The 24798-nt window shown below is 45.4% G+C and overlaps 1 protein-coding gene across 8 annotated transcripts in view; it reads right to left on the bottom strand.

The window, feature by feature from the left end:
* LOC137335843 (zinc finger MIZ domain-containing protein 1-like) overlaps nucleotides 1-24798 on the bottom strand; it is a 212301-nt gene that overhangs the window by 80654 nt on the left and 106849 nt on the right. For 2 of the 8 annotated variants that reach the window (XM_068001314.1, XM_068001312.1), the window contains exon 1: nucleotides 18364-18769. The exons of 5 other annotated variants lie outside the window; for them this stretch is intronic. The gene's annotated coding sequence lies outside the window, so the exon portion shown is untranslated. One more of the 8 variants, XM_068001315.1, reaches the window with a different exon arrangement.

Raw genomic sequence — 24798 nt, forward strand, 5'->3', positions numbered from 1 at the left:
TGAGCAGGTGTGAAATCGACAGGCACCAGTGTAACCGTGGCAATAGACAGGCCCCGGCCCATGGCTCGGTGGTTAAATTCACCATCTAGTTTAGCACCCAGTAAAAAGGAAACCGGAAAGACTCCGGACCCAATCGACACTGAGTTAGCCAAACGCAGCCAGGGCACTGAGGCACAGCTGGAAAGTGTAGGTGTGTTGGCATGAGGTGGGGTGGAGGGAACCAAGAGTTGGCCCACCTGAGAAGACCACCATGGTCAAACTGCTCACCAAAATTTAGTGCCCAACCTCACACGAGGGCAAAAATACTTGAATGAGGTTATTGCTTCCTGCACAGAAATGACAGAACATATCGCAGCCGCTGCACATGGGGAGAAGTTCTGATCCTGGCCTGCTCCAGTGGCTCAGATGGATGTCAAAGATCTTGCGACAATATTCAAAGAAGAGCAGGGAGTTTTGCCAGTTCTCTCGGCAACAATCCTCGACCAACACCCCCCCAAAAATAGATTAATTGGTCATTCATCTCACGAAGGGATCATGCTATGCACAAAACAATGCTGTATTTGCTTACATAACAATCGTCACTGCGTCTAAAATTAATTGGGACGTTTCTGAGAGACAGGATCAGGGGTTTTATTAATGCAAGTCTTTCTTATCAAAGTACGTGCTTCGATTTCACATGTCCCACTTATTCTCCACAGCAACTAGATGCTGATTGCAATCAAAGCATTGGAAATGGCTGCAGGAAAAAAAAATAATCAGAATTGGTTAAAGTATCAAGATGCCGTGAATGTGTGCAACTGTGCTTCTTTCTACATCCAGCTGGAAAAAACTGGAATGGTTATCATTAGACTTTTTCAACAGCACAATATATATTTTTTTGAAGTCACTTTAATAAATTCTGCTTTAAAAGAAAATTAAAACAGGTCATTGTGGAGCCAGACCGACTATAAAATGGGACAGACCCGCTGTCTGGAGTCCCAATTCCAAAATGTGGTACTGTGGACCAAAACCAACTGATGGCAGCAGAATTTTAACAGATTTCAGTACTTTGCACAGGAAGCAATGGAATCTGTGCGGTATTTAAATACTACTTAGCATCACCCTCAGGATTGCAGGCTCCTGTGAAAGTCATGCAGCAGACAGACGTCTCCTCACCCGTATCAAATATCTCACTGTGCACAACGCAGCTTTCAACCCCCTTCTTTTCCCTCCAGCATGTTTTCATAGTTGTCAAGGAAACCACCAGAGATTACAGGAGTGGGTAAATCAGTAACAGATCGTTGGAAGGCTCACACTGGACAGATAAGAGTTTGAGGCGTCTCTGGCCAAGCAAAAGGCAAATTGATGAGAAAGACAAAAGTCTACAGACTGGGAACCCTGGCCGACGTGCCCTCCACAACTCAGGGACCCCTAAGCCCACTGGTACCCCAGCGGAGATCAGCCAGCTCAGCACCAGGCCAGACTGAGAAATCGTCCTGATCTGTACGGTTCATCTGCTCAATGGTTGAACTCATTCAGCCATCGATGAAATCTCCTGAAGATTTTGTTTAACATTCCTCATAAAACCTTTTTGTAACTGCAAGGAAGCATAGGAACATCAAGTCTGCCCTTCCTGCTCTGTGACATCGCTGGTGGTCAAGTGTCCAAAGTGGCTCATTGACAGCAGGTCACGTGATTCCTAGGGCTTTCAAGGCAGTCCGCAATCATGGTCCCTGTTGTTCGAGAAGAAGCTGCTTCAGACTATTCTACATCAGTAACGTCACAGAGCAATCTGGGACCAAGACATGACCGTGCCTGGCTCCCAGCAGCTCAGAAAATTTACATTTTTTAAAACTATTTCACCCTATAAACAAGTGGGAGGGGGGAGCATTTTAAATTAAAAGTACTTCCTCCATACTCATCTGTCCCTTTTACCAAAAGGTTTCTGTGTAGCTTTAAATATTTTTCTGCATCTGGTCAAAGGCTAAATAGTAGCATTATTTTGTTAAATAATAAATATGGCTTCTGTTATGTTATTCATAAGTAGCTATTTATTATTTAGTTAACTTGCACTACAAAGCGGCGTATTAAACATATAGTCAGTCAAGTACAAGAGACCCATAAAAATGTAAAACTGCTAATAGTTTCCAGCCTGCCCTATGCATTTCATTAACTAACTGTCTCATGTTTTTTATTGCAAACTAATTAGCTATGAAACTCACAGCAGTGTTGTACTGGGAATTCAGTCAAGTGTAATGGTATTTTCATTCCAAGTCCAGTCAAATCATATGGCCTAGAATACAATTCTAGATTCTGCTCTTCCAAACTTGGGTTGTGCCTGGAGCGAACATTTTAAGCTGTTTAACACGAGGGTGAAGTATTTCTGGGTTCACGCCCGTCACTGAGCGTGCCAATGACCTGAAGGGATTAATTAAAAAGATTGCATAAATGGACCAGACAGAGTTAAACTGTATTTTCCCCCGTCACGAATTGGTACCAAAGCACTAACTGAGTTCAGTAACAATGGACTGGACGAATTACCAAGACACCACAGGAATGTGCATTTTCAAGGACTCCGCCCTCAAAGAAATTAAAAAGTGTTTTCAAAACAGGGGCTGAATTAAAAGCCACTATGTCCCACTCCCAATCCTCCCAACACCTTACTTTCCAGTACTTGCTTGAAGGACAGAACTTGCATGTACAGAGTACCTTATCAAGAACAGCACCAAAGCACTTCATACAGAATGAATTACTCTGAAGTGTAGTGACACTATTGTGAGTGAATGAGGCAGTTATTTGTTGCACAGCAAGTAATATGGTGTACAACCAGTTAATTTATTTTTGGTGCTGTTGGTTGAGGGAGGAATGTTGGCCAGGACAACAGGAGACAATCTGCTGGTCGTCAAATGGTGCCATGGGATCTTTAAAATCCACCTGGGTCAGTTGGCAACGTTGGTGTCTCCCACTTGATTCTCTGATTAGCCTTTGAAGAGAACAGGATCAATGCGACAGAGAGAGAATGAGGAAACATTTTTTTTTAACACAGCGAGTTCTAACGATCTGGAATGCGCTGCCTGAAAGGGCGGTGGAAGCAGATTCAATAGTAACTTTCAAAAGAGAATTGGATAAATACTCGGAGGGAAAAAAATTAGAGGGCTATGGGGAAAGAGCAGAGGAATGGGACTAATTGGTTAACTCTTTCAAAGAGCTGGCACGGGCACGATGGGCCAAATGGCCACCTCCTATGTTGTACCTACTATGATAACGCAGGTGGGGTGGAGGGTAGGGGGGTTGGAGGCTGTGTTTTCTTCCTTTAATGCATGATCCCTCTAATCCTCCAACCCATTTTCCACTTATAGTTTTTCCCTTCTTTCTTCTGAGAGCTTTTACTTTTTTTAATCCTCATTTATTCCAAACTGGAGTGAAGTCTTTGACTGCCAGCTGAAAAAAGGCCAGGGCTCCCTAAGCACCAATCTGTTTATGTGCCAGTTGTTAATAGTCTGACAAAAAGAGTTCCATCTCCAAGCTTTAGAGGAATCTGAACTGGGATCTCCACTGATGTAGCCAAACCCACTCAGAATACTTTGGAAGTTAATACAAGATTGAGAGCTGTAAATGTACACAGTATTTATCTTTGACTTCAGTCTGGCATATATACACTGGCCAGGCAAAGGAATCCAGTATCCTTCGTGTAATATCCAATGGGAATAACTGGACAACGCTGCTGAGAGCAGTACCATCAGCATGATGTACACTCAAAACAGGTCAATTATGCTGGCAACTGGGTTTGCATGTGGTCTTGACAGAAAACACTGATCCTGGCAAAAAATAACACCTGTACATCCCAGAGTTTTCTACGGTACAATTTCTCACTCAGTGCAAAATTCTGAAAACACACTGAGAATGTTGCAAGAAGCCAGTGAGCTTGCATCTCACAAATCCTTCCTAAACATTTCCATCGCAGAACGTTCAGTAATTTTCACTTACGTGCTCTGTATATGCCTGTACTGTACATGTAAATTCAGCTATAAATTTGGAGAGGACGTTTTACACCATGTGTTCTGTGAGATATAAACTGAGTAATCACTTTCCAGATTACTCCTAAAGAAGGCATCTCATGACGCTGGATACCCACGTACACCCTTCAGTCTCATTCTTTCTCCTGTAATTAAAATGCTAAAGCCGTGTGGCAAAGCTGAAATTATATCTTTGTGAACATCTGTGATTTCACCAGATCATTAAAAAGTTTAGAGGGATTACTTTCCTTTCAAAATACCCGTGCCACCCGTATCTATCCAGCAAAAAAATATATGGGATAAATTCACTGATTCCACACTGTCAGCAGGGAGCCATATTTGAAGGCATGCAGGTCGTTTTCAGTTCATCGTCCTCCTTGGTTTCAAACTAACACGTCAGAGGAAGAAAGTAGCAATAAGCCGATACTTTTGTAATTGTAGGGAGAACTTGCGCTGTGAATGCCATTGAGAACTTTGTGAAAGAACACATTTACCATTAGCAGCAATGTTCTCCAGCAGTTGGCAAGCCTCGAGTGCAGTTGGGAGTCTCCTCAAACGTTTAAGGTGTCTGCGAGTGCAGTTGTGGATCAGCTGGTTACTGTACATCCAACCACTTTAAACAGCTGAGCAGAGCATCGGAGAGGAGAGGTGAGGTGAGGAGAGGTGAGCAGCTTTTTATTTTTTTTTAAAATCACTTTTAATATTGTGTTCTCACGTTAAAGCGGAAAGAAATGTTAAAAGCAGTTCAACCTCTCCTCCCCTAAACCATTCAGTGCTACTCTGTACAATCAACTCATTATATTACAAACACATTTGATGTGCCCCAGCAAGTTAATTATTAATGAGACTACTGTAGACAAAAAAAATTCAGCTCCCTGCTTCACAGCCACTGAACAAACAAACCGTCAGGCTCTAACTTAATCTACCGGTCCATTCTTGTGCAGTTCCTCTGACTTGCCAACCCATTGCCACCAGCACTGGGTCAAGCCATAAGCGCCACACGTTCCCCAGACCCCCCTCCCACTCTGGAACGAGCCTTGGCCCCTTGCTAGTTGCTTGCACCCTGCCCTCACACCCACCCTCCTGCTCACTCCCAGCTCTGCTACGGACCCCGGCCTCCAGCTCGCTCCCAGGTCACCCGTCCTTAACCCACGAGAGATACGAGTTCTTGAAAACAAATGTCACCACCTTTCAAAAGTTAGGTCTGGAATAAGAAAACGGGAAGATATGACATTTTGAATTACGACTGTACAGTGATTAATGAACTCAGTAATGAACAGTAAAAGCTACAACCACTGAACACAGTTACCACTCTGAACCTGTCCTAATATCTCTATGTGGCTTGGTGTCGAATTTTTGTTTGATAATCGCTCCTGTGAAGCGCCTTGGGACGTTTTACAACATTAAAAGGCGCTATATAAATGCAAGTTGTTGTTGTTGTTGAAGTACTTAATAATGGGGAGTCTGGGTTAAGAACTCTTTCTGCATTATATTATTTTGAAGGTACACAAAGAAATCCAACGATGCTGGAAATCTGAAAACGGATTGACATAGGAGAGCCTCTTCGCAGCACTGTACAAGCTCTTTGCCTTTGTGAGCTGCATACATGCATCCCAAAGAGCCTCAGGGGGCCACAGTTAAAAGTTTGAATCCACGTTCCCATTAATTCCCAGATATCGCAAGCTTCTGATGCGAACAGATCTTGGTGTCCTGATTGAGGATTTATCCACCATTGAGGCAACATCTCGAATAACAGCCTTTTCCAAACCTCCAGGTCCACAAAATTTAAACAGGGCAAACCAGTGAAGAAGATATCGGAGCGCAAACGGGACTGAGTGGCCCGCAGGATGTGGTTTGGATGCTCTGGTTTATAGAATCAGTCCGAGAGAAGGGGCTGTCCTTTCTGTGGGTACCTGGTTTGATGAAAGGTCCCATCTGACACATCAACCAATTTATTCTCTTTCAGACGCTGACTGGCCGACTGGATATTTCCAACATTTTCTGTTTTATTTAAAATTTTTGAAGGATGTCCAGAGACAGTCCGTACCAGAAATGTTTTCAAAAATAATAGCTCAAATGGTGAAGTCTTGAGTACATTTTTGGTGGAGGCTCTTCAGTTATTAATGACTGCTCATCTTATTTGTGATATCAGTCTTGATAACAAGCGTGAAATACAGGTATTTCATTCACAACATGAAAAGTATGTCAGCGTCAACAGCAACGATAAGACCACTGGCAATTGCTCAGTCCCTGATAAATCAAACTTCAATTACTAAACATTTCGAGACTGAACCAGGCTCCAGAATGACTTCAGAGTTGTCACTGGGTTTATTTATCTTATTGCTACCAATATAGTGTCGGATAAATCGCACGTAACTCACCACCCCTTAACGTTGTGTGATATGCTGCCTCTGAGCTACTCTGAATTCATCCTCTCAAACTTCTCCCATGCCCACTGTACCCATCAGTCCTTCACACTCAAACTGCACAGGATTCAAAACTCCAGCCATTGCCCAAGTTTGGAAGGACACAACCTGGAATTATAATACTGGGTACTTTTCACGGTTTAAGTGGCCAGCGCCTGAAAATTTTACACATTCAGCATTACGGTTTACTGAGAGTGAAGTGACGGTAATAGAAAACAGATAGAAAATGTATTTAGAGAAAAATTACTTCAGTAACCGCATTGATGCAGTTTCTTAAAAAGGATTGTGGTGATGCAGTACAAAGTGTTCTGGCAATCTACAAGCTTGGAAACAGAAAACATGGATTGGATGTTGTGTCAACTGCTAAATATAGCAACTATTAAGCACAATAAGGCTCCAATTAGCTTCACTGATATTAAAGTTGGTAGTTTTACAAGGCAGAGCTGCCAAGTATCCTGGCCAGGACTGTGCCTCAGTGCTAAAATCCATGGGCACATACAGAAATGTCGATTTATTTACATATATATATATATATATACATATAAAAAAGTTTTGAATCCAGTGCGTATTCACCATCAGACATCATGCCAAGTGTCAAAAATACTTCTAAAAAGCAAGTCCCTTCCTGTCAGTTTTTCTGACATTGGCGACCTGGCCTTTTCCCGAAGGTAGGAACCAGGGATTTACAAGAAGCTACCAATCGACAGAAACTCCCATTAACCACAAATCCAACCTCACCACGTTGCCATTTAGAGCATTTCCCCACCGGGAGAACCTCAAAAGGGACATGGCAAGTTAAACCAAGCTCCATCTTAACTGGAACTATGCTCGACATCGTAGACTACAGAGGAGCACTGCCACTGAAGATCAGCCAGTGCGGAAACCTTTCAAAACCGGGCATCAGCGTGTGTTGTCCGTCACACAAGTATATATGCAAATTTCTGTAGCCGATTGGTTCAATTTTAATATTCAGAAAATAACTCAACTGAATCAGTAGGAAACAGTCAGATCAAATGTAAGGGAAGCAGACAGATAAACGTCCAGTAAGGATGAGGAATGGAGATATTAAAACAATGAATCAAGCAGTCAGCAAAATCTACCAACAAAGGGGTTAAGGGATCAATCAAATCGCTCCAAATATTTTTTTAAAAAATCCTTTCACCCATCACCTTGAGGAATTACTACTCAAATATTTGTAACGTAATAAAGACAATGTCCCGATACAATAGCATTTTCTAACGTAAGAACATAAGAAATAGGAGCAGGAGTAGGCCATACGGCCCCTCGAGCCTGCTCCGCCATTCAATCAGATCATGGCTGATCTTTGACCTCAACTCCACTTTCCCGCCCGATCCCCATATCCCTTGATTCCCTTAGTGACCAAAAATCTATCTATCTCAGCCTTGAATACACTCAACGACTGAGCATCCACAGCCCTCTGCGGTAGAGAATTCCAAAGATTCACAACCCTCTGAGTAAAGAAATTTTTCCTCATCTCAGTCCCAAATGGTTGACCCCTTATCCTGAGACTATGACCCCTAGTTCTAGACTCTCTGGCCAGGGGAAACAGCCTCTCAGCATCTACCCTGTCAATCCCTCTAAGAATTTTATACGTTTCAATGAGATCACCTTTCATTCTTCTGAACTCCAGAGAATATAGGCCCATTCTACTCAATCTCCCCTCATAGGACAACCCTCTCATCCCAGGAATCAATCGAGTGAACCTTTCGCTGGAGATGTGCATCCCACCCCTAATTCACAGCCACCCCCCCTCTTTGGAACAGTCCAACCTCTGACTTGTCTGAGCCACAGTAGATCTGCTAATATTTTTAGGGGAAAAAAAAACCCAAAAATGTTTGAAGCTTGTTCAGATTTGCTTCTAATGGTACAGATTCTATGCTGTACCTAGACGACACTGATGGTAATTTTTAATGCAGATATTTCCTTACGACAGCTTGAGAGTGCTTGAAGCTGTGTAGATTTTTGCCAGTCGCTAACAGATGTGATTACTGCTCTGCTGTTCACTAATGGCACTGTTAACAGCCAGGCACAGATGTGGCAGAGCATCAGAACTATTGTAAATGTTAAGTATTAGCACAAGAAATACTTGGTTTAGCCCTAAGCTGCCAGAAATCTTTGCACAAAATTAATTTTGCTGAGTGTTATTTGATTCATCCAAAGCCCACGACATCTCATTGTTTGGAAAAACTTCTCAGCAACATTAATTAGTTTAGAATGCTGCAATTTTAACACATCTGCTGGTATTTCAAATGATGTCAGCTCACATCCCTGAATTTACATTCAACCGCACACAAAAACAAGACTTTAATTCTCACCTCTTTTTCCCCTGTGCTCTCCTTAAAACTGTTGCTGAGGTACAGTCTGCACCCTACCTCACTCAATTGCCTATTATCCGCGTGTGAGATATCGCAATGAATGCCAGGTTATTCGGGGGGGGGGGGGGGGGGGAGGAGGCACACGTTACCATAACCAACCCCGATACCAGTCCAACCTGTCATTAACACACTTACACTTACGGCATGAGTTACTGGATAATGATAATCCTGAGCAATGATTCCTGGCTGATGTTCCATCCCCTAACCTGGGATAATGAGGCCAACTGCAGCATCTCTTCCTGCTGTCCTGGCTCAAATCAGCAGATTTAACAGACAGGGGACCAAACCTGGAGCGGTCCTCGTGTGCAGGGCTCAGCACTCACTGGATAAACCTACTCAGCTTGCAGAGGGAATGGAAACGTGAGTTTTACGGGATTCATAGCATCATGGATCCTTACAGCACAGAAGGAGGCCATTTGGCCCATTGTGCCTGTGCCGGCTCTATGAAAGAGCTGTCCAATTAGTCCCACTTCCCCCTGCTTTTTCCCCATAGCCCTTTGAGTTTTGAATTGAATTCTAGATAGAATCACTCAATAATGAAGAACCCAAGTTTTGTCAGGAATTAAATGTATCCCAAGATTTACTGGAAATCTAGACGTTTTCATTGTCACATGAATTTCACACTATCGAGGTCCTGTGCAAATTTGGCAGAATTTCCCAATTTATAATGTGCTCTTTTCCCATCCACAGACAGTGTGTACAGTGCAACAGTTGTAGAAAGGCGGGACGGGGGGTGGGGGGAGAAATACATTTAATAAAGACTGTCCTGTATTATTTTCTAGGTAGGTGATACTTCCAAATGGAGTATGGTTAGAAAGAAGACACAATGCAAACCATGTTAAGATAAGTTTGTCTTAAAATGGGAGGGATGTTTGGACCCTGGGTTGGGAACGAGCCCCTCCAACACCTACTGCAACTAATGGAGCAGCCAGAGTGAGGGACCAGCAGAGCCACCAAGTTCTCTGCATCGCACAAGATTCTCTCACAACTAACTGATCATCATAAAGAGGTTGGGGAAGATCAGGAGGGATGGCGCACCACAACTCCAATCACAGAAGATGTTGTTGGTGACTTTGACCAGGTCAGTCTTGACGTGTGGGCAGAAACCAGACCGAGGAATTCAAACAAGACGTGATGGGAGAGGTGGACGCGGAGTTTGGGGGCAGTGACACTTTCGAGGTTGGAGAGAAGGCTCAGGGGAAATATTATTCCGGTATTCAAGATTCTTAAGGGAAACAGATAAGTTGAAACCTGATAATATATTTGAGATTTGCCTAAACTCTCGGACCACAGGATGCAAGCTCGTGGGAAGGTGCACAAGCAGTTTACAGTTAACTACTTTACACACAGGATGATAAACACGAGGAATGAGGCTGACCACTGAGGCAGACAATATGGAAACATTTAAGGGAGAATTGGATCGATATTTGAGTGAGTGGGCAATTGCAGGGTCCTCGTTTTTGGAACTGGCGAGGTGGACCTCAGTGTTCTTTCCCAGTCCCATACTCTCCTATGTTCCTGAAATATCCATTAAATCAAAGAGTCCTTTTGTATGCATGGAATCTCTGAACCAAATATCAGTGATTGTGGCTAGCTTAGGATTATGTTTACACTTTACCAATTTACAATTCAGAGAAGTAACATTCTTTTAAAAATTAATAACTTTGCCTCACCAGGAATGTCTGAACATGTGGATGCAGGCAGGCCTTTCAGTCACACCACTCCAATCACCTTTCAAGAGCCAACACTACAGCAAGTACACTTTCCCATTGTACACCAAGTAAACGCTCTGCCCACCGACCACCCATTTTGCGCCAAAAGTTAAAATTGGCCCCAATTAAGGAAACTAGATGATCCTCCACGATGTTGATCACAGATATTTGGAGCGTGGATCTGATGTCTAGCTGAGATGAAGCTATGTTTAACCTGGCCTGTCTCCTTAAGGCTACTGCCCAGGTTTTCTCAGTGGTGAACTGTTCTTAATAGACACATGTTGAGATCAATTAGAGGCTAATTGTATAGAGGGAAGTTTCTATAGATTGGCGACTGCTTGTAAATCTCTGGCTCTTATTCTCGAGAACTGGTCAGTTTATCAAGGTCAGAAAAACCACCATGTAATGCCTGGCTTTCTTGCTGTTTTAAAAAAAAATACTTTTGGCACTGTGAGGTGTGACAGACACATGTTGGATAGCAGACTTTGAAGTCTTCAGAAAGAACATACCTGGAATGTAAGGACACAGAGACTGCACTCTGGAGAGATGGAAATAATTAACCTTTTACGATGTTGAGTCGCATAACCTATTTTTGAACTGGGGTGTTTGTGATATAATTGAAGGGACAACGTTCTGGGCAGACCGTTCACCATTATGAAGTGTTCAAATCCGAGGGGACACAAGTTAAAAATTAGAAAATTAGGAGTAAGAAGAGAAGACAGGTTGAACTTTTTTTTAACCTAAAGGGGAATAGAGTAATGGAATAAGTTACCAGGAAAGAACACTGAAGTAGGCAGTATAAATGGAGTCAAGAGACACTTCGATGAGTTTATGCAAAGGGATGGGATTGAGGATGTGGTGAAAAGGTATGTAGATAGAGTTGCTTCATGATAAAGGGAAGGGCTTGTTGTCCCGAATGGTTTTTTTCCTGTTCCTTTTTTCTGCTGTCTGATTTCACCTGATGACATTTGTGTTTTTTAATTAATGCATCAATCCCTTAAAAGTATCTTCTGGAAAGAAACAAACAAACATCTCAAAAACAGATTAAAGAAACAAATATCTCCCCAGACATTGAAACAAGTATCTCCCTATATACTGCCGTACACATCAAAAGAAACAAACCTTTCCCTACACACAAACAAACATTTTCTCAGACATTAAAAACCACATGACTTTTCAGTACACATTTCTCTAAAATATGCACTGCTGTAAAAATATTCCTGATCAAAGTACGATTCCAATCCCAGTGAGAAAATCACTCGTGTTTCACTGCTAGTAACGTGACACTGTAATAAAAGTCAGGATGAGCAAGGACCATTCAACCCCTTGAAGCACATCCCTTCAGTACATTAACTCTCCCACTGCGGTGGCAACATATTGTCTGCTTTTCATTAATGTTTGGGCAAGGAGTGAGGCACCTACTAAAAAGTCAACATTCAGTCTTAAATAATAATCTCACACAAGACTCTGATAAAGAGTTATGGAATTTGACTGAAGCCAATACCCAGGGATTTGTTCATAAGCAGCAACATTATTTTGTAGGACTGCAGCGAATGTTGACCGGAACCAACATTTTGGACAGAAAACAGTGACAAAAGTTTCTGAACAAGCATTTTGCTAATACGATTAAATCAACTGGGTCAAAATAATGTGTCAAATTAACTGGACAAAAGTCACTGGGGTAGAATTTCAGTTTGATTTCACTGGTAATGTAAATCAGGCTGGTTTCTGTAACGGGTGGCCAATCCACAACACCAGTTTTATATCTGGGGGGGCAAGTTGAAAATCGACCCCATAATATCCCAACACATTGACCGCTGGACAACGGCTCCAAAATAATCAGCCACAAGAACAGGACATTACAAAGTACTGCAAGTGCAGAAAACAATGGAAACCACGGGATGTCAAATAGTAAAATATATTGAGCCACACCATGCAAATAGGCCCGATATGAATTCCTGACATTTAAATGTAAAAACCTGATTCCCAACCAGACAGAGCAACAAATTACCTCAGACGTCTCATTTTATACGATAAGATGCTATTTTTCCCCTCAAAACAATGCTGTAAGTACCATACACCATTAAGGGCTGAGCAGCTGGCTGGCTACCTATTCTTAGCCTTCTCCAAACAGCCCCTGAACTCTTCTTTTGCTCTCTCTCCCGCACAGATTAGTTTAGATGAGGAACCATCTGTGTGCGGGAATTTGCAAGGATGAGACACATCATGTGACTGCACAAACACATTGCAACACGACCACCACATGGCACACTCATTTACATTCAGATGCAGTGAGCAGTAGCTCCGACATCCTCGCGGATAAAATGATCTTCATCACTGATACTGATCAGGACGTTCCAAGCTTCAATCCTCCAGTCCGTGCTGAGTTAGCGGATCTCAACCAAGTCAGCAGTTGGGACGCTACAACTGCTCCCACTGCTCCTTGGCTAGGAAAGGCGGGGGGGGGGGGGGGGGGGGGGAGGGGGTCAAAGCCCCCCCCCACAATCAGGGTCCTTGCTCCAGATCACATCCAATCTTCACTGCCGGACAGCGTGGGTGTGAGGTACTTGGGGGAGGGCAGAATTGGTTCCAGCTGTGACGCCCTCCACAATCGAATTGTCCAGCGACACTCACCGTCGAGGGTCACACACGAGGAACGGCTGCTTGGTGGTGGTACTGAAAGGCTGGCAGGCTTCACGGGACCACAGCCCAGAGAGAGCCGACACATTCAGAAGAGGACCAGAGACAATTGGAAGTAAAAAGATTTGAATGCAATAAATAAACGAACTGAGCTACAAAAGACAAACTACAAATTTTTCCTTTTGCAAACCGACAGGTAGAAATTCAGAGCAGAAATATATTTTCTTGGCAAACGTTGTTATGAGTTTGTCAAAATTAAAGCTCTGACTTTCATTTTTCCTAACAGTAATTGCCAGCCATAATTGTTTGGTTACCTGACTCGACGTCTACTGGTTGCTCCACATTTAGATACCCAACCATAATTTTGGTGGCCAAGACTGAGCTGTTTCCTTCCAGACTTCTTCGTTCCCAACCTCAGTGATGGGGCAATGAGGATCAGTCAGGCAGGGTGAGGACACCTCAGAGAGGATGTATCTCTGGCCCCATCATTCACTTATCTCCTCAGGGTTAGTTTCTGAGCAGCATTGGTGCAAGATACTGACATTCTCAGCGACTGTCACCGTCCAGGTAGAATACAACACTAAAACAAAAAGACACCCTCAAAACTAGGAATAGAAGGATATGCTGATAGGGTGAGATGAACTAGGGTGGGAGGAGGCTCGTGTGGAGCATAAACACTGGCACAGATTAACTGGGCCGAATGGCCTGTTTTTGTGCTGTAAATTCTATGTAAAAAATACAACTTCAATTACCTACACTTGTAATTACTCGTGTGACCGTTACACACACTCACAAATGCCAGCACTCCTGACTACTCACACTCCCTATTACGCAAAAGATTTTCGTGAGAATTGGGGCTCAGTTTTACATAAACCAACATAAGCCAGGCAATGACCATCTCCAACAAGAGAGAGTCCAACCACCTCCCCTTGACATTCAACGGCATTACCATCGCCGAATCCTCCACCATCAACATCCTGGGGGTCACCACTGACCAGAAACTTAACTGGACCAGCCATATGAATACTGTGGCTACGAGAGCAGGTCAGAGGCTGGGTATTCTGCGGCAAGTGACTCACCTCCTGACTCCCCAAAGCCTTTCCACCATCTACAAAGCACAAGTCAGGAGTGTGATGGAATACTCTCCACTTGCCTGGATGAGTGCAGCTCCAACAACACTCAAGAAGCTCGACAACATCCAAGACAAAGCAGCCTGCTTGATTGGCACCCCATCCACCACCTGAAACATTCACTCCCTTCACCACCGGCGCACTGTGGCTGCAGTGTGTACCATCCACAGGATGCACTGCAGCAACTCGCCAAGGCTTATTCGACAGCACCTCCCAAACCTGCGACCTCTCCCACCAAGAAGGACAAGAGCAGCAGGCACATGGGAACAACACCACCTGCACGTTCCCCTCCAAGTCACACACCATCCCGACTTGGAAATATATCGCCGTTCCTTCATCGTCGCTGGGTCAAAATCCTGGAACTCCCTTCCTAACAGCACTGTGGGAGAACCTTCACCACACGGACTGCAGCAGTTCAAGAAGGCGGCTCACCACCACCTTCGCAAGGGGCAATTAGGGATGGGCAATAAATGCCAGCCTCGCCAGCGACACCCACACCCCATGAAAAAATAAAAAAATAACTAAAATGTAATTGGGTGTTTTTAATTGCTTTTCCCCAGACTCCAGGTTCTTGATTGAGCAGACGTAGTTGGCATCTGGTTGTAGAGCATCTGTAGAATTGGCTACCCATAATCTTCAGGTTGGGAACCAGTAGGAGTCAGGGGTCCCGGTCCAGAACCGGTAGGAGTCAGGGGTCCCGGTCCGGAGACCTGCCTGAATCCGATCTCATTTGCAGGAGAACAGTGGGAGTCAGAGTTCAGGTCAGAGGAGTTCCACAGGCAGGAGACTTTCGACACTGATCCAGGATTTTGAGGTGCAGCTGCTGCAGCTTACATCCTCCTGGTCTCGTTTCTCCATGGATTAATTAGTTGTTCTTAGTTTTGGACTGAAGTTTCCATAGGGTTTATATAAATGTTCTGATGAAAGGTCATCCACCTGAAATGTTAACTCTGTTTCTCTCTCCACAGATGCTGCCTGACCCTCTGAACAATTCCTGCATTTTCTGTTTTTATTTCAAATTTCCACCATCTGCAGTATTTTGCTTCTGTGTATAAATGGAGTTTTGTGTACTCTGCTTTTGCGAGAGAAAAAAATTCTTTGCCCAAAATATTTTAATAAAGAAAAATACAGATCCAGCTGAAGGGCTTGAAATGTTAATGCTGTGGCTCAATTCATTCTGTTGTAGCGGACAGACAGTCTGGCCACAGCTCTTTGATGTTGGAGATGCTGGACTCTGGGAATGGAGTAAGTCATCTCATCAAACCCACTGGTCTGCAGCCCAGCTTTACATCATTAGTCATTAGCAAGACGTGCATTGTCCCTCCAGCTGGCCAAAATCAGGGATGCAATATACCATCAATTGTTGGGTTTGTCGAACACCGCTATTGCCAACAGTGACAAGTGTGGGCAAACTTTCTTGTGGATTCTGACCCTTCAACTATCTTCTCGAGCCATCTCGACGACCTGCTTGGACCAGATGTTACGACCAAGCCCAAGCAGCTGAACGTGTGTAACTGAAGAGAGCTTGGAACATTTGCAGAGAAGGGGCAGGTGGGCCACATTACGGACAATCTTTCTGAACAGTGACGAACTTAAATTCAGTGTTTGAGATGTTGCACAAGTCATTGGCCCACTGTCCAACTCTGGTTGGCAGGTTAGACTGAAAGGGAGGCCCCAGGATATAGAGCGTGTTTTGGCAACCCAAGGCCCATGGTTGCAATTGTATTCATTGAAAACTAATGAGCCTGTAACATTATTAATATGTACATTTAAGGTAAAACTTCGAATTTTTTTTCCAAATATCACAATTTCATCACTCATGCCAACAAATAAAGTTGGCACTAGTGATGATAAAACTACATTCATCATTAAAAACAATAATTTGATATCTACTGTTCTACAGACCTCATCTGTTCATTTGGTCTATACTATTCTACCTTACCCCTTCACCATTTTCGAAGTGACTTTATCCACCTCTTTCTCTCCACTTCAGGTGGCCAGCAACTTGTTTTTGAATTGGGACTGTCTGGTTTCAGGTGTGACAAATGGTCATTTCAGTAATGGAAAAGTGGCCAACAGCATTTTAAAAAATGTTTTCCGTGAATGGACCTGTTCCACACACGTATGCGCCCGCCCAGCGTTGTTATTTCAGGTGCCCCGTGGAGAGGGCAAAAAATGCCTTCCTCTTTCCTCTGCCCTACACTTACCGACCTTACCAGGGTGGCAGGCAGGTGAAGTGTTACAAGCCATCTGCCAATTCCGCTCTTCAGCTAGCCATCAGAAGGTGCTTGACAGCACTGCGGGCCGACTCATTCTCCAGTTTTGCCTCCCGACCTCTGCTTTTGCTTCACTTGTTCCCTCCGCAGACAGCCCAGCAGAGCTCAAGCACTCAACATGTAGGGAATTGTGGGCTAGAATTTGCATTCAACTGCAATGGGGGGGGGGGGGGGGGGGGCAGTGGGGGCAACTTATTAGTGCAATAATGCACAGTCCCCACTGGTTCAGAGGCAGTTAATGGCACATCAATGCACTGGGGGATTGACTAATATATTAGTGCAGCAATGCACTGGGGGGGATTGAGGATGATATATTAGTGCAGCAATGCACTGGGGGATATAGAGCAGTGCATTGGGGGGGATTGAGGGTAATATATCAGTGCAGCAGTGCACTGGGGGATTGAGGGCAATGCATTGGGGGGGATTGAGGGTGATATATTCGTGCAGCAATGCACTGAGGGATACAGAGCAGTGCATTGGGGGGGATTGAGGGTAATATATCAGTGCAGCAATGCACTGGGGGATTGAGGGCAATGCATTGGGGGGGATTGAGGGTGATATATTCGTGCAGCAATGCACTGGGGGATATAGAGCAATGCATTGGGGGGATTGAGGATGATATATTAGTGCAGCAATGCACTGGGGGATATAGAGCAGTGCATTGGGGGGGATTGAGGGTAATATATCAGTGCAGCAATGCACTGGGGGATTGAGGGCAATGCATTGGGGGGGATTGAGGGTGATATATTCGTGCAGCAATGCACTGGGGGATATAGAGCAGTGCATTGGGGGGGATTGAGGATGATATATTAGTGCAGCAATGCACTGGGGGATTGAGGGCAATGCATTGTGGGGGATTGAGGGTAATATATTAGTGCAGCAATGCACTGGGGGATTGAGGGCAATGCATTGGGGGGGATTGAGGGTGATATATTAGTGCAGCAATGCACTGGGGGATTGAGGGCAATGCATTGGGGGGGATTGAGGGTGATATATTCGTGCAGCAATGCACTGGGGGATATAGAGCAGTGCATTGGGGGGGATTGAGGATGATATATTAGTGCAACAATGCACTGGGGGATTGAGGGCAATGCATTGGGGGGGGATTGAGGGTAATATATTAGTGCAGCAATGCATTGGGGGGGGCAGCACATTTGGCCAGCAATGCATTGTCCCACCAGGTACTGGTGAATTTGTTTTTATGTTCACACCACTGCTGCACAATATAACACCGATCTCAAAAATTCTATTTATTTTTGAGCGTGTACGATTTTTTAAAAAATTGTAATTACGATTCGTACTGAGAGCCCTTAACCTAAATTACATCGCTGCGATTTAGAGACGGTGGCAGTGAAATGTATTTGTACTGCACTTTCTGCATTGCTGTAACATCATATTTAAGTCACCAGAACAAAGTTTAAAATACACAGCCAAATACTGTCTTTGGAAAACACATGTACTGCATGTAATTTCCACCCTGGGTGTGCACAGAACTCACACAATTTAAAAATTATTATCACAAAACACATTCGTGTCAACAGAGTGCTGTGTCCCTTTTCATTCCTGAACACCAGCTCTGTACTTAAGCCAAGACTCAATTTTCATTTTTTGCTTTTGTAACCAAAGCTGGCGTTTGCACCCGATTCTCTTCCCTGCCCCAAACACCTGAGCTTGTGCCCTGCACAGATATCTCTTACACAACAAGCTGTCTTGCTGTTTTAAAAAAAAGCTCAGTAACAGGCTGCCTAAACTCATGTTCCAGAGCTTGTAGGCACATCTCTCACTTACCCAGCGGCAGACTGAAAGGTATGCTCCTTATCTGTGTCGGTTTTTTTTCTCCTCTCTCTGCTGTGTTCCCTCAGCACAGACCAGAAGCTTGTATCAGGTCTCCATTTTTACCCACAGATCCACTGCAGCACAACAAAGCCCACCAAGGCAGCCTGCCTTGTCTCTGTATCAGCAGCAAGCAGCAGTCCTCCCAGGGAGCAGTGTGTGTCTCACCAGCTATTGCACAATACATATTAATTATTCATTATCCCTGAACCCTTGGCTTCTAGACAGAGGCAGTTGAGTGCAGATCCAGCCAGCTGATCACATGGGGAAGGCAGTGAGAGAGAGAGAGAGAGAAAAGCTCCACTGCAACCTTGTGCTTTCGCGTGCCAAGCCTGCTGAGGACACGGCCCTTTCCTCTTGACCTTGACTGACCTCTACATCTGCGTCTCCCCTGGACGACCAAGATGTCTGGTAGCAGCTCGCTGACGATGAAGCGGGGTGGGGGGGGGTGGGGAGAAAGACAGCCAAGCTTGCCTGAGTTCTTCAAATCAACCAGTCCTAGCTCCCAGTGATCTCTCTCTGTTCTCCAGTGATCCACTGCTTGCTTTCTGTCTCTCTTTTCTCTCCTTTTAAATCCCCCCCAATGCACTGCCAAGACACTTAATCAAAGGGAAAAGAATGGGCGGGCTCATGCTGAAAGGCTGGCAGGGGAGACTGCTTCTCACAGAATAACAACTTTTGGACATGGGCCAAAGGATTTTCCTTTTTTTTTATATAAAAAGGCGTGCGCTCCCAAATAATTGCCTTGCTAAAACTCTGATCACAACAGCAAAAAGCAAACATATCTTCAGAATTTTTTAAAAACTTCAAGCCTGATTGAAATCTCATTCCATCTCTCCCACCCATTCCTCAGCTGTTTTTCCTAAACCCATTATGCTAATTAGAATCCAGAGCAAACGGAGTGCGCATCCAGGCTCTGGTGGCAGTATTTGTGAGGAGCTTTTCAAACTCGAGCAAGCCAAGGTTCTGGCAGGAAAGCATGGGTCTTGTACCGTGCATTGAAAAGGGAGAATAAATTCAGGTCATTTGAGGCCTGAGAGTCAATGATTTACCAGATACCAATCAAGGACTCTTAACGACTTACTCATCACTCAGAGACCATGTCGGCATGGCTCAGTGAACGCTCTCACCTGAGTCAGAAGGTCATGGGTTGGAACTCCACTCCAGGGACTTGACTGACACTTCAGTGGAGAACTGAGCAAGTGCTGCACACAGGCAGAGTTGTCCCTTGTTGGGTGAGACGTTAGACCAAGGTACTGTCTACCTGCTCAGGATGGCTGTAAAAGACTCCATGGCACTTTTTGAAGAAGAGCAGGGAATTGTCCCAGCGTCCTGGCCAATATTTATCCCTCAACCAACATCACCAAAACAGATTAACTGGTCACTCGTGTCACTGTAGTTTGTGGGATCTTGCTGTGTGCAAATTGGTTGTGGTATTTGCATACACAATAAAAGTGACCACATTTCAAAAATAATTGACTGTGAAACTCTGGGACAAGTGAACAACAACTTGTGCCTTTAACATAGGGTGACGTCCCAAGGTGTGATCAGACAAAACTTGACAACAAGCCAAAGGAGGTGGTATTAGGGAGCATGACTAAAAGCTTTGTCAAAGAGGTAGATTTTAAGGAGGGTCTTAAAGGACGAGAGGTGTGGGGAGGCAGAGGGGTTTAGGGAGGGAATTCCAGAACTCACAGCCAAAAAGGCACGGCCACCAATGGCGGGGCAAAGTGAAGAGGGGATGCACAAGAGGCCAGAGTTGGAGGAATGCAGAGTTCTCGGAGGGTTGAAGGGCTGGAGGAGGTACAGAGGGGTGAGGCCATGAAAGAATCTGAACACGAGGATGAGCAGATGTTGGAGGACCGGGAGCCAATGTAGATCAGCAAGCACAGGGACGACGGGTGAACGGGACTTGGTGCGAGTTAGGATACGGGCAGCAGAGTTTTGGATGAGCTGAAGTTTATGGAGGGTGGAGGATGGGAGGCCAGCCAGGAGAGCATTGGAATAGTCCAGTCTGGAGGTGACAAAAGGCATGGATGAGGGTTTTGGGGCTGTTGCAAGGATGGAGATGGGCAATGTTACGGAGGTGGGTGCAGGTGGTCTTTGTGATGGAGGGGTTATGAGGTTGGAATCTCAGCTCAGGATTAAATAGGATGCCGAGGTTGCAAACAATCGGCTTCAAGTGAGATAGTACTGGGGAGAGAGCTGTAATTGGAGGCAAGGGTACAGAGTTTGTGGCAGGGGCCAAAGATGATGGCTTCAGTCTTCCCAATGTTTAACTGAGGGTGTGAAAGGTGCTATAGTAAGTGTAATTTCTTTCTTTAACTGTTCCTGATCGCATGTTTATAAAGCTCTTCAGACAATACGAGGTGGTTCATTCCACTTCACTCCACTTTGGTTTTAAGCTTCCCATTAAGACTGCCTGGAGAAAGCTCAAGTTCCTGTACTATAAATTAATTAGCATCGTGCTAGCACCATGCAGTTTTGAGGATTTTAGACCTCTTCACTATGAGAGATTCATCTTGCAAAGAAAAATGCGAACATGTTAAACAGAGGCTCCAAACACATTTCTCGGGAGCTGCGTTCCAGGCTCCACATCCACTCAGAATAGAAAAGAGACGTCAACAAATCACTCAGTCCCCAAGGCTTGAACAAAAGAGAAATTCTTTGAAATCTGGTCCCCGTTTCTGGCCCATTACAATTGGCTGCCGGGCACGTCGACAACACCTTCCACATAAGTCACACAACAAGTACCTCAAACGCCCAAACCCAAACAGGGTAACTGGCAACACAATCAAGGTCGCCAGACACAAACACAGTGGTACACATTAACTGGACTCAGGCCACAGGGCATCCCCTGTGAAGCACCGCACAGACACAAACCTTTCACCTCTTCTCTGCCTCTTTAATCCCAAAGGGTGATGCTCACCCATTCTTAGCTTCTACCCCTCTTTTCCTGCAGATCCACCACAGCAACGGGCAACACATGGTGACGGTGGACGTGAAGGGGATGATGAGGGACTGAAAGCCGCGGCACGATACCGCCGTCTCCTCGGACCGCGGCACGTGCCGGGCCTCCAGCTGTACCCCTAACGTAGCGCCACGCCAGAGGAACATGGGAGGCGAAACTCGGCTGGAACGAGGCGAGGGGAGACCTCAGTCACATGAGCCCTCTTGTAGGGCGTGAGCTTTCAGCCACCTGCTGCGGTTCTGGCCCTCAGGTGGCACCGAGAGGAAAGCACAAGAATTGGTCTCCATAAGGAATACCATAGCCGCTCCTGAAAAGCCCTGAAAATGTGGGTAAGGGTGGGAGCGGGGAGTCCAAAATCAGCCGGTGGTCCGACTCTCTGAGGAACAACTGCAGGTGTCTGTAAAAAAAAAACGCTTGCTGCCTGCGGAAATCTGAAGTGACAGATCTCCGGCCTCTTCTGTGTCAAGGACTCCTCACTTCCACCTTGAAGAGTTGATCCTGACGGCTGCCGTGCCTCACCGAGAACTGTGTCTAACTTACCCCCACCCCCCCCCCCCCCCGTCCGAATCGAGGCAACTCGGAGGTGTTTCGCCTCTGGCTCTCACTCCGACGTATTCGTAACGCAACCGATGGTGACCCACTGGGCAGATCGCAGGAGCACGACTGAAGCGCGAGGGGGGAGCTGCACAAACATGGGAGTCAAGCAGAAGCGGCTTCCACTCGACTTTCCTCACAAAGATAAGTTGCCAACGCTGTTCCTTCCACGGTAAGTGTCGCGGAAACGGCGAGGAAATTCACCCCCATTTCTCTGCCCTCTCGTTACCTTCTCACCGACTAGTGGAAACAATCTATCTCTGTTCAACCGACGAGAACCCTTCGCAACCTTGGAAATCTCGACAAGGTCACCTCTTAACTCTCTCAACTCTCGCTTCATCCTCATCCTGACAACATCCCAGGGAATCTACACTGCAGCTATTCCATTGCTTTGATATCCTCCCTATATTGTGGCACAAAATTTAAGTATTTTCAGTTTGTTTTAACTTGCTGGACATTCCCTTCATTTAGTCACAAGACACAAGGGAGACAATTTTCCTTTCCCCCTCACCCCTTGAAATTAGCTGAGCCCAGCTACATTTTTTGGGGTCAGGTCATTTGCCCAGACTGGTCGTGCACTCGGTGGGAATACCAATGGGCAGTTACCCCAGACTGGGTCTTGCTTTGTGCGGTACTTTATTTAGTGTTTGGCGAGGTTGTTGATTGAGTGAAGTTTTGCAACTGTCAGCTGACAGTCGGTTCATCAGATATTGTACCATTTGTTGTAACATCAAGGGACCGAGTGTATCGACAGTAACAAGCTTTGATCTGTCGGATACGGTGCACCTTGAGTAAGGGGAAAGGTGCTCTGTTGATGACCAGGACTTGTCTCTTCATATCCCTGCCATGCCCATGTAACCCAATTCTCTCTGCGTCCATTTGCAACTCATTTTGGCTGTCGCTCCGGACCGGAGACCATTACTTCAATCATCCCTTGTTTTTTCTCTTGGCCCCTTCTGACCTGTCGCCCAGCCATCTTTCATCCCTCCCCTCATGGGTACTTTGTCCCAACCTATCACTCCCCCTCTGCCTTCCTACTCTGCTGCAGTCAGCTTGCATCACTTAGTCCACCTCCTGCTCCCTTGACCCTGTTCCCACTAAACTGTTGACCACCCAGCTTCCCTTCCTGACCTACGTACGGGCTGACATGTAACTGGTTCCCTCTCCTCAGGTACTTAATGACCCACCCCCCACCTCCCCCTTTCAAAACCGCTATCATCACCACCTCTCAAAAAAACCCACACTTGAATCCTCTGACCTCACAAACATCCACCCCATTCAAATCCCCCTTTCCTCTCCAAAATCCGTGCCCATCTTTCCCTCAACTTCCTGTTTCAATCTCTCCAACTAGATTGCCGCATCACCGAAATGGCCTTAACCAAAATCACAAAAGATATTTTCTGTGACTGTGGCCATGGCATTATCACTTCTCACCCTCCTCGATTGAAGTGTGCATCCCATGTCCAATGACCTTTGTGCATGGAGGAGTTAACTTGCTCTTCGTGCACTGGCAGTGCGTTAAAGGAGAATTCATGTGTTTGCCTTTTAGTTTAGTGTTCTCACAGGAACACACGACTTTACTCAGTGTGTGCAAGGTCAGAAGTTTTCAAATTAAAACACAACTGAGGAGCTAATAAGAACACAACAGCAACAATTGGTACTTAATCACCTGTTAACCATCCAAACGGACACATAACCAATGTAAATAGTACAGTGGATCCACCCAGCTGTGAAGTACATAGTTTGGGCATTCACGGATCAGAAAGAAGGAGATTGTAAAGAGCTTGTCTCGCGAGTGAGGCCTGCACATTATCGTGACTGGCGGGACGGATCGGCTAAATGTCCTTTTTGCACATGGAGAACAAAGACAAGGGGTGAACCTTGCCCTGCCCGCCTGGTGGAAACTGGGCGGGCAGACTGTTAAAATCGCGGGACCCCACCCTCCAACGTCCCGCTCTCTTCCATTTTAACTTGCTCCTCTGAGCAAGTGAGAGGGACACCCACAGGAAGCAGCGGGACCCCTTCTTTAAATATGCGGATTGGGGGCCCAGCTGCTAGTTTAACCATGAGCCTCAGCTGGTAAACAGTTGTGATTCTCCTGTCAGGTCAACCTGGTGGGAAGAGGAGCCGGGACCAAGAGGACCAAACAGGTAAGTCTTCGAAACTTTTTTTTTAAACTTTATTTGTGAGGTCAGGTGGAGCAGGAGTGCTCCCTCTGGCCTTTAGGCCTCCCCCCACTTCCCGAAACGCTCTCCCCGCGATGTACCCGGGGACCGCTCCTTCAGTCCCTGTCGGCAGCCTCGAGCTGCCCAACATTGCGCTCATGCCCACTGGTCACCGACCACTTTCCATCAGAGGAAACTGACCGGGGGCACGGTGAAGCAGCCTAGTAGTTAAAATCAACCCGGGCCTCTCACCGCCAAGGGTCAGGACGGTTCGCTCCCTTTTGTGGCCTGCTCTAATGCTTCTGAAATATCCTTGGAGGCTCTTAAAAACAGGGCTACAGTGTCCAGTTGTGATGGAAGGCAATCGCACAGGGGTGAATGTGCTGTCTCTCCTGTCTACTGCACATGGAAGGATGTCCAGAAGGTATCCAATCTGAAGAAAAGTGCCACGGTCAGCAACGAGGATGGCCATCAATTATCTTACATCGCTACATATGAATATGGCTGTGAATGATCTCACTTTGTTTTCCCAAGAGTATCCAAGGAAGTTGACGGTATCAGATGTGTTTGCCCAAGTGGACTCACAAAAGAGTGCTTTAACCCGAATTTATCCAGCAAGGTGCTTGAAGTGGAGCACAAAAGATAGATGATGAGGATAGT

This window comes from Heptranchias perlo, chromosome 20 (genome assembly GCF_035084215.1).
Source record: "Heptranchias perlo isolate sHepPer1 chromosome 20, sHepPer1.hap1, whole genome shotgun sequence".
Taxonomy (NCBI): domain Eukaryota; kingdom Metazoa; phylum Chordata; class Chondrichthyes; order Hexanchiformes; family Hexanchidae; genus Heptranchias; species Heptranchias perlo.